Below are 9,458 nucleotides of genomic sequence, written 5' to 3' on the forward strand. Positions count from 1 at the left end.
ATCCGTATATGACTACAGGGAAAACTATAGCTTTGGTTATATGGACTTTTTTGGCAAAGTGATATCTCTGTTTTTTGATATGCAGTCTAGGTTTGTCATAGCTTTCCTTCAAAGGAGCAAACATCTTATAATTTCCGGGCTGCAGTCACTGTTCATAGTAATATATATATATTATATATATAATATATATATATACACACACATACATATGTGATAGAATATTATTCAGCCATAAAAAAGAAAAAAATCTTGCCATTTGTGGTAATGTGGATGTACTTGGTGTACATTATGCTAAGTGAAATAAGTCAGACAGAGAAAGACAAGTACCATTCGATCTCTGTTATTTCTGGAATCTTAAAAAAAAAAAGCAAACCTTAAAAAACATAGACACAAAACATGCACACAACACAAAAGTCAAGCTCATAGGTACAGAAAACAGAGGTCAGGGGTTTGCTTGATGTGTGTTCAGAGAAATAGGAGAAGGGAGTATTAGGAAAAAAAGGATACAACCTATTCATTCACTCAGTTAACTGCAAAGTACTATTTCAAGGAAAGTGCTGCTCAGCATTTCCTAGCTAAAAATTTTGTGATTACAACATAAAATCTGAGGTTATTTTGAATGTCTTAGTATCTTTGTGTGTGTGTTTGTGTGTGCACATAGACACATGTATTCCCCACATCAACTTCACAAGAGCTAAAGTGTCAGTTTGCAAGTTTCTAGAAGCATTTGGGTTTTTTTTTTTTTTTTTTTTTTGGAGTGGGTAATCTACAGTAGAAATTGAGAAAATCAGACAGGCAGTTACATGGAAATTAAATTAAAGTTAAATTACATTAAATTAAAATGTAAGCTCCTTTAAGACAGCTGTTCATGATCCCCTGTTACGCCTCAAAACACTTAGCAAAGTACTCTGTATAATGTGATTGGGTTCAAACCCAGGAAAGAGGGAACTTGCATTAATCAAAAGCAGAGGAGGGCAGTCGAACCTCTACAGGTTAACACATGCCAGTTGTTGAGAAGAAAATGGAATGGATGTCAGAAGCAAAATATTTGTGTGTGATGAGTTGGAGTTTGAGAGTTTTTATTTCCTGATTTTTTTTTTTTTTTTTTTTTTTTTTACTGGAAGGAAAGGAAGCTCAAAGAAGCCAAGAAGATACTCATGGATGAAATGCTTTGCACATATGGGATGGAAAGTTGTGCTGTATTAAGTCAAAAAGCAGCTTCTGAAGAATGTATTATGGCTGCAGCTTCACAGGTGCCTGGCCCACTGGCCCCTCTGTATCACTGCACCATGTGTGTGACCCTGGTCCTCCACTCCAGCCGCCGTGTGGGTAGATCATATTCAGGGAGGCAGAAGCTTCTAGAACTGCTGGGGCCACTGCTCAGGCCAAGGACAGTCCCCTCCTTCTCATCCTTTTATCCACACACAGGAGCATTAAAGAACTAAACAGCTCTCATCTCAACTTCCTCCCAACCTCATTTTTTTGGCTCATCCTCCTCTGAGAAGCAGCTGTTTTTCAGCTGATGTCTAAGCTCACACACTCTGAGTGGAATAACTGGATTTCTTCATAAAGGAAAGCACTCCTTTGCTCTGGTTTGTTTTAATTTCTCCCAAATATCATTCCTACAGGGTTACCTCACTTTACACATTTTTAATTCTCCTCAGGAACATATGGTTTACTCAGAGTTAGATAAATTCAATATTTGCAAATTGAAGCAGGGTTGAAATTCACCAAGAAAGGATGCCATTTAAACAGACCATGTGGAGAATCCTTTTAATTTTTTTTTAACATGTTTTTTTTTTCTTTTCCTTTGTGGTTTCTTTTCCCCCTGAAGCAAAGGATCCTTTGATAATGCCAATGATTGATTCTCTTCACTCCTTTCCCAGAAATCTATGCTCTGTTTTTTACAGGCTTAGTAGGTTTTGATTGATGTGCACTGGGATTTCTCAGAATGGGACACCCCTTGTTCACAGGCGGGCAGTGACTCTTAGGCCTGGGGCTAGCTTCATGGGTCTCTCCTCATTTTCTCAGCTTGTTCTTAACCCTTCAACAAGTGGTGGCTGGGTAGGGATGTAATATTTAATAAAGATATTTGAGTAAGAGGGCTTCCCTGGTAGCTCAGATGGTAAAGAACCCACCTCCAAGGCAGGAGACCCATGTTAGAGCCCTGAGTCTGGAAGATCCTTTGGAGGGGGAAATGGCAACCCACTCCAGTATTCCTGCCTGGGAAATCTCATGGACAGAGGAGCCTGGCAGGCTACAGTCCATGAGGTCACAAAGAGTCAGACATGACTAAGTGACTAACACACACATATACGAACAAGTGCCACTTCCTTAAAGTCATCACATTGAGATAGCCTAGAATTTTCTGGCACAGTTCTATGGAAGTTGTTCTTAGTTCAGGTTTGGAAATGACACTAGAAGGGCAGCCTACCAAACCTATAGTCATAGCTTGCCAGTCCAGGGAGAGCTGTGGTGCTGCTGTGTTCTCAGACCTGGTCATCAGAAAAGCTGGTCTTCAGTGACAGGACCAGAGATGCAGTCCCTCCCTTGTCTCTGCCTTTCCTCTACTGTAGAAGTATCACCAGCTAAACTGACATGGTACCTATTAGATGCCAGGCACGATTTTCACCACTATACACGTACCAGCTCGTTTCATCTGAACAGTAACTCAGTTCAGAAGGTGCATGATCAGCATCCGTCTTCGTTTTGCACGAAGGGAAGCTCAGGAACAGAGGGGTACAGGTCACATACTGGGGGAGCTGTGACTCCAAGGCTACATCAGCATACAACACAGACTAGGATAGGAAGGTGCCAGGTCTGACTCCACCCCTGACTGTGAGCAGTATCAATTTGTCAGCATTATGCCACAGTGACAGTTGACTTTGCACTCAGTAGATGGGAGGCTTTGCTGTCTTGTATTATTCAATCCTTACAATACTTCTACAATCCTTCCAATTATCCTTACTGACAAGTGAGGAAGCCTGGTATATAACCCACACAAGGTCACAGAACTGTCTAACTGAGGGGCAAGTCCACCCACTGACTTTTCTCAGTGTGGTGTGTATGGTTCAGTTTTCTTTCTAGGAAGAGTCAGGTCACCATGAAAGAGATTTCAGAGTAGCAGGATGGGTGAGGGGTGTTTGCAGACAGAGTTAGAATTCTGAGACACCTTATCTTGCAAATTTGACTCTTCTTACTGGTCCACTGCCTCCCCTAACTTAAAGGCACAAATACATGCATATGTGCTGATGCTCATACGTACACACATATTCTAGCTCATGCGTGTCATGTATGGGCCCAGGCACACATGCACACATGTATACACATGTGCACATATACCATAATTATCTGCTTCATGAAATAAGACTTTCCATTATAAAATGCAGGACATTTACGGTGAGATAGAATAAGCTGAGCAAACTTCTGGCCCACAAAGTGCCTCTTGGGATCCCCTCCCTCTAGAGATCCCCTCCTTCCAGGAGGCAGGGCTTGATTGGCTCCGTGGCTGTTGTTCAGTTGCTCAGTCATGTCCGAAACTTTGTAAACCCAAGGACTGAAGCATGCCAGGCTTCCTTGTCCATCACCATCTCCAGGAGCTTGTTCAAACTCATGTCCATCGAGTTGGTGATGCCATCCAACCATCTCATCCTTGGTCATCCATTTCTCCTCCTGCCTCAATCTTTCCCAGCATCAGGGTCTTTTCCAGTGAGTCAGTTCTTCACATCAAGTGCCCAAAGTATTGGAGCTTCAGCTTCAGCATCAGTCCTTCCAATGAATAATGAGGACAGATTTCCTTTAGGATGGACTGGTTGGATCTCCTTGCAGTCCAAGGGACTCTCAAGAGTCTTCTCCAGCACCACAGTTCAAAAGCATCAATTCTTTGGTGTTCAGCTGTCTTTATAGTCCAACTCGCACATCCATACATGACTACTGCAAAAACCAAAGCTTTAACTAGATGGACCTTTGTTGGCAAAGTAATGTCTTTGCTTTTTTATATGCTGTCTAGGTTGGTCATAACTTTTCTTCTAAGGAGCAAGCATCTTTTAATTTTATGGCTGCAGTCACCATCTGCAGTGATTTTGGAGCCCAAGGAATAAAGTCTGTCACTGTTTCCATTGTTTCCCCATCTATTTGCCATGAAGTTATGGGACCAGATGCCATGGTCTTTTTTTGAATGTTGAGTTTTAAGCCAATTTTTTCACTCTCCTCTTTCACCTTCATCAAGAGGCTCTTTTGTTCCTCTTCACTTTCTGCCATAAGAGTGGTGTCGTCTGCATATCTGAGGTTATTGATATTTCTCCCAGAAATCTTGATTCCAACTTGTGCTTCATCCAACCTGACATTTGCCATGATGTACCCTGCATATAAGTTAAATAAGCAGGGTGACAATATACAGCCTTGATGTACTCCTTTCCCAATTTGGAACCAGTCCATTGTTTCATGTGTGGTTCTAACTGTTTCTTCTTGACCTGCATACCTGTTTCTCAGGAGGCAGGTCAGGTGGTCTGGTATTCCCATCATGGTATCTCAGGGCTCATCCTTGTTGCTGGTGGGGGACATGGCTTGTTCATGTACAGTTAAAGGAAAAGCCCTGCTCCCTGCTTTTTAGCTCCTCAGGAGTCCCTTAAAGGGACCCTGAACCAGGTCAGCTTCCAGGGAAGTCCCACTGCTCCTCATCATCCTGTGTCCCCTAAGCAAGCAGAGGGGTCTCTCTCCTTCCATGTGCCTGGACCCTGAGCCTCACTTCCACTTCCCCATGAACTACTCACTGACCCCTGTAGCACTCTGATAATGGCCCAATTCACTCATCTGCACTCTGTTGCCAGAACTTACTGACAGGAGTCTCCCCATGCTTTTTGCTATGTCAATCTTCCAAACTGCCTGCTCCTACAGTTTTTAAAAATATGAATGTATTTAGGTTATTTTTTTAGAAACTTACCAAGGCTTCCCATTCCTTATAGAAACACATCCTCAATCCTTGGTTTCTCAGTTCAGTTCAGTTCAATCACTCAGTTGTGTTGACTCTTTGTGATCCCATGGACTGCAGCATGCCAGGCTTCCTTGTCAATCACCAATTCCTGGAGCTTACTCAAACTCGTGTCCATTGAGTTGGTGATGCCATCCAACCAGCTCATCCTTTGTCTTCCCCTTCTCCTCCTGCCTTCAATCTTTCCCAGCATCATGGTCTTTTCCAAGGAGTCAGTTCATCAGGTAGCCAAAGTATTAGAGTTTCAGCTTCCACATCAGTCCTTCCAATGAATATTTAGGACTGATTTCCTTCAAGACTGACTGGTTTGATCTCCTTGCTGTCCAGAGGACTCTCAAGAGTCTTCTTCAACACCACAGTTCAAAAGCATCAATTCTTCAGTGCTCAGCTGTCTTTATAGTCCAACTCTCACATCCATACGTAACTACTGGAAAACCCATTGCCTTTTTTTTGTTTGCTTGTTTTAAACCATTGCTTTGACTAGAAGGATCTTGCAAAGTAATGTCTCTGCTTTTTAATATGCTGCCTAAGTTGGTCATAGCTTTTCTTCCAAGGAGCAAGTATCTTTTCATGGCTGTAGTCACCATCTGCAGTGATTTTGGAGCCCAGAACAATAAAGTCTGATACTGTTTCTATTGTTTCCCCATCTATTTGCCATGAAATGATGGGGCTGGATGCCATGATCTTAGTTTTCTTAATGTTGAATTTTAAGCCAGCTTTTTCACTCTCCTGTTTTACTTTCATCAAGAGGCTCTTTAGCTCCTCTTCACTTTCTGCCATAAGGGTGGTGTCATCTGCATGTCTAAGGTTACTGATATTTTGTCTTATTCTCTATGCCTCGGTTTATCATTTGGGGCCTTTTCTAATCTGTTTCAAAAGTAACTCCCCTGCTTACTCCCACCCCTTTCCTGCCATTGTGCACACCACCCTCTGTCCCCTGGGTGACTTTATTAACTTGGAACACATTGAGAACTCTTATTTCTTCATTACTTTTTCCTTGAGCTTTCTGTGGCCTCCAGCCTCTCTCCAACTTTTGAACTCCCGTGTCCAAGGTATAGCGTACCTATAAATCTTGGGGGCTTTCCTTCCCTGGTATTCTACCCAGACCTCATTACATGAAATGCCTTTCAGATAGAGGAGCAGAAGAATAGCAACATCAATATCTCACTTAGCATGGCCAAGGCCTGTTTTAAACACGTCACGCCCATTAGCTCCTTTAATTCTCTCATAGGTGCTATCCTCCTTTCGTAAATGAGGAAACTGAGGCACAAACAAGTCATGGACCTTGAGATCACGTGCATTGAAAGTGACAGAGCCAAGAACTGAAGCCAGGAGACCGATTCTGACTCAATCTCCTTTTTAAAGTGCTTCCCCCAGGATCAGGGAGCATGAAGCCTGAGGAGGGCAGGAAATGTTCCACATTAAATTTTGTATCTCAGAGCACCTCAGATGAGGTGCTTTGGCGCCTCCTTACAACTGAGGGAGCATGTGCTGATGCCTAATACAAATTTAGGAAAAAATGAGGAAAGTTTTCTTGATGAGTCAGATCATTCCAGCTCCTGCTGTCTCAGGATGGTAGTGAAAAACCAGAGAGGGGAACATATTCTCAATTATGGCTTTTGTCTGACATTCACTTTAAACCAAAGAATGCTGATGGAAGAAATGATGTCTCTTAGAGTCTCTGTCGAGGCAGATCTAAGAGCCATCCTGAGCTGTATGGGGCATCTTTAAGCCTCATGACCTAACTTTAATGTAGACTTCGCTCTCAAAGACCCGCAGGACCCAAATGACTTCTCAATTTTCCCTTACACACCATGTTCACCTTGGCATGTCCAGGTGGCCAGGGTCACAGCCGAAACGCTGAGGTTCCCCTGGGCCTTCCTGGGAGGTTATGCACTGGGCTGCACCGCAGAGGTGAGCACCGTGTGGGCCTGAAGTGTCGGTGGGCCCCGAGGGGATTTCACCAGTCCTCAGCTCACCGCATAGAGATAATCAGGCCAGAATTTTAATATTGTGGTAATTGCTTTCCCCTTCGTGTTTACAGGGAGAGAGAAACAGCTGGGGCGGTTGACATCTGAAACAGGAGCGGCTGATGGTTCCTTGCGCAGCAGATGGGCTTGGGTTATGAATAAGCAGCAAATGTGAAAAAGAGATTCTCAGGGTTGAGCCAGGTTTGTTTCGTAAAAGCCAGTTAACCCTTGATGCTTGCCACGGGTCCAAGGTCTGGGTTGCCAGGCTGTTTCTCACCATCAGAGATCTTATAGCACGATGGTGATGAGTCCTCACACAATACTGCCCTGGGGGAAACGCACATCTGAGGAGTTAAGTGTGCGTTCAGGACACTTTCCCTGTGAGGGACATGGGTTTTGGTCCCTGGTTGGGGTACTAAGATCCCACATGCCTCGCAGCCAAATACACACACAAATGTGTTATCTTATAGTTCTGTAAGTCATATCTGCAGACTCACTGAGTTAAAATCAAGGTGTTGGCAAGGCTGCATTTCTTTCCAGAAGTTCTAGCGGCGGGCTCATTTCCTTGTTCACCCAGTTATTGGCAGAGTTCAGTTCTATGTGACCCTCCCATGCATGGCTGGAAATGAAGCCCACAGCTTCTATTCCAGCTCCTAGCGGGTGTGTAAACCAACACCTTTCAGGTGGGGTGACGTCCTGAGGAATAGGGAGTTCATCAAATGGGGATCCTGGACATGATGTGATTTGACGGATGTCAGAATGCTCCCAATTTCTACCAATACCTCCTCCCTGGCCAAATTCTCACTGATGCCTCCAGTTTTATACTTGGGAAAATATTCCTTCATGTTATATAACTGAATGAAGCTCATTAAAATGCTGTCCTTGAGAGGGGTGACATGTTGAAACTGATCAGGGTTGAATATTAGCATATGTAAATTAGTTTGTCAGATGCTCTCCAAGCTGCATCATTCCCAGCTTTCAGAGAGCAGCTCCCTCTGGAGCTGGACACATGCTGGGGAAGAGGAGGGCCCTTGAGCACTACGAACACCTTGAGGATCTGCTTTTCCTCAGCTCTGCCTCTTACTAGCCCTGTGCCCTTGGGCCAAATCATGACCTTGGGATGACATGTAACCTTCAAAATCTTCCTTTGAAGAAAGAGTAATAACAGGTACTATGAATAGGTCATAGGAGGTCATGCAGATTAAACAGGGTAAAGATCGTGAAAGTACCTTGAAAACTGTGAAGCAGTATACAAGTGTAAGGTGTTATGATGATGGTTGGAGAGAGGTCCGTGGCCGTAGCCCTAGTCATGGGAAGTATGGAACATTTCACTAACTACATATAGTATTGGGGGGATGGGCGGGTAGAAGAGCTTGGACCTCTTTATGCCTGAAATAACTAGCACGTTCACCAAAAGGTGACATAAAGCCGCTCAACAGAAACAATTGCTGAGTGGCAGTTATAGAGGGGATTCCTGCCAGCATTACACAGAAAGGTGCATCAAGTTCCTGTTTCTGTGTAGTATCAAGGGATGATCTAAAAGCCCAAGGTGGAGAATTTAACTTCTTCCATGGCCACCAGGGCAGAGAATACAAGGCAGGAAACTCAGGGCTAATTTGGAACCACACAGAAAGTGGAAGAGCTAGAGGGGAAATGGAGTGAATGCTAATCCTTGGGCCCCAGGCAGAATAGATTGTCAATATTTCCAGATGGGATTGGCAGGAAGCAAAAAATTATTAGCCATGCCTGATGAAGACTCTTCTAACATTAACTTAGAACAACTTCCTCAGCAGGAACTGTGAGAAAAAGCCATGACGCAAAACGGGGTCTTGAGAAAAGATCTGCTTGTTCAGAGAAGCACCACTCAGGTGGAAGAAAGTCAGCAGAGCTTGACAGCAGACCATCCCCAGTCTGAGCTCCCAACAGCTCCTAAATGAAGAAAAATGGCAAATTTATAATAGTGCCATTAAAAAATTATTTGTAATACATATTAATTGCATTGGCTTGCATATTAAAATATGTTTTTCCACTTTCAATGAATCTCTTCTTTTGTTGTCATAAGACTAAAGTTAAGGACTCTTGCAGGTATATTTACAAGTAAACACATGGCCCGGTAGATAGGTTGGCTTGGTGATTATAACCAAGATGTTAATGTCTACCATTGCAAGCCAGCAGCTTGTGAAATAGAATATGATTTCAGCTGGGCTGGCAACTTGGTTTGCTTGACAAGACACAAGATTTTAATCTGAGTTCTCTGCCAATTCCAACTCTAAAACTCTCACCATTTTTAATCCCAAGCCTTCACTTGATAGCACCTTCTTATAACTTCATGTACATTGTCTGCCCACTTGGCATGATATTTATATGACCACTTGGGTCTCTTCACTATTCTAAGAGTGACAGTAATCCCTCTTGGTGGGAGGGGGGGAGGGCTTTATTTTGGATCTCTTCCTAAACTCTTAAGTAAATGAAATCTCAGAATTGTCTGCTGATTCCCA

At 43.3% G+C, this 9,458-nt stretch overlaps 1 long non-coding RNA gene across 2 annotated transcripts; it reads left to right on the forward strand.

Moving 5' to 3' along the window:
• On the forward strand, nt 1,129-8,837 carry LOC102188920. 2 transcript variants are annotated; one of them, XR_001295599.1, is made up of 3 exons: nt 1,129-1,253; nt 7,035-7,161; nt 8,754-8,837. It is a non-coding gene; the product is annotated as an uncharacterized LOC102188920 (long non-coding RNA). The 2 variants fall into 2 exon arrangements; XR_001295598.1 differs by having other exon boundaries at nt 8,751-8,824.

Source organism: Capra hircus, chromosome 4 (assembly GCF_001704415.2).
Source record: "Capra hircus breed San Clemente chromosome 4, ASM170441v1, whole genome shotgun sequence".
Classification (NCBI taxonomy): Eukaryota; Metazoa; Chordata; class Mammalia; order Artiodactyla; family Bovidae; genus Capra; species Capra hircus.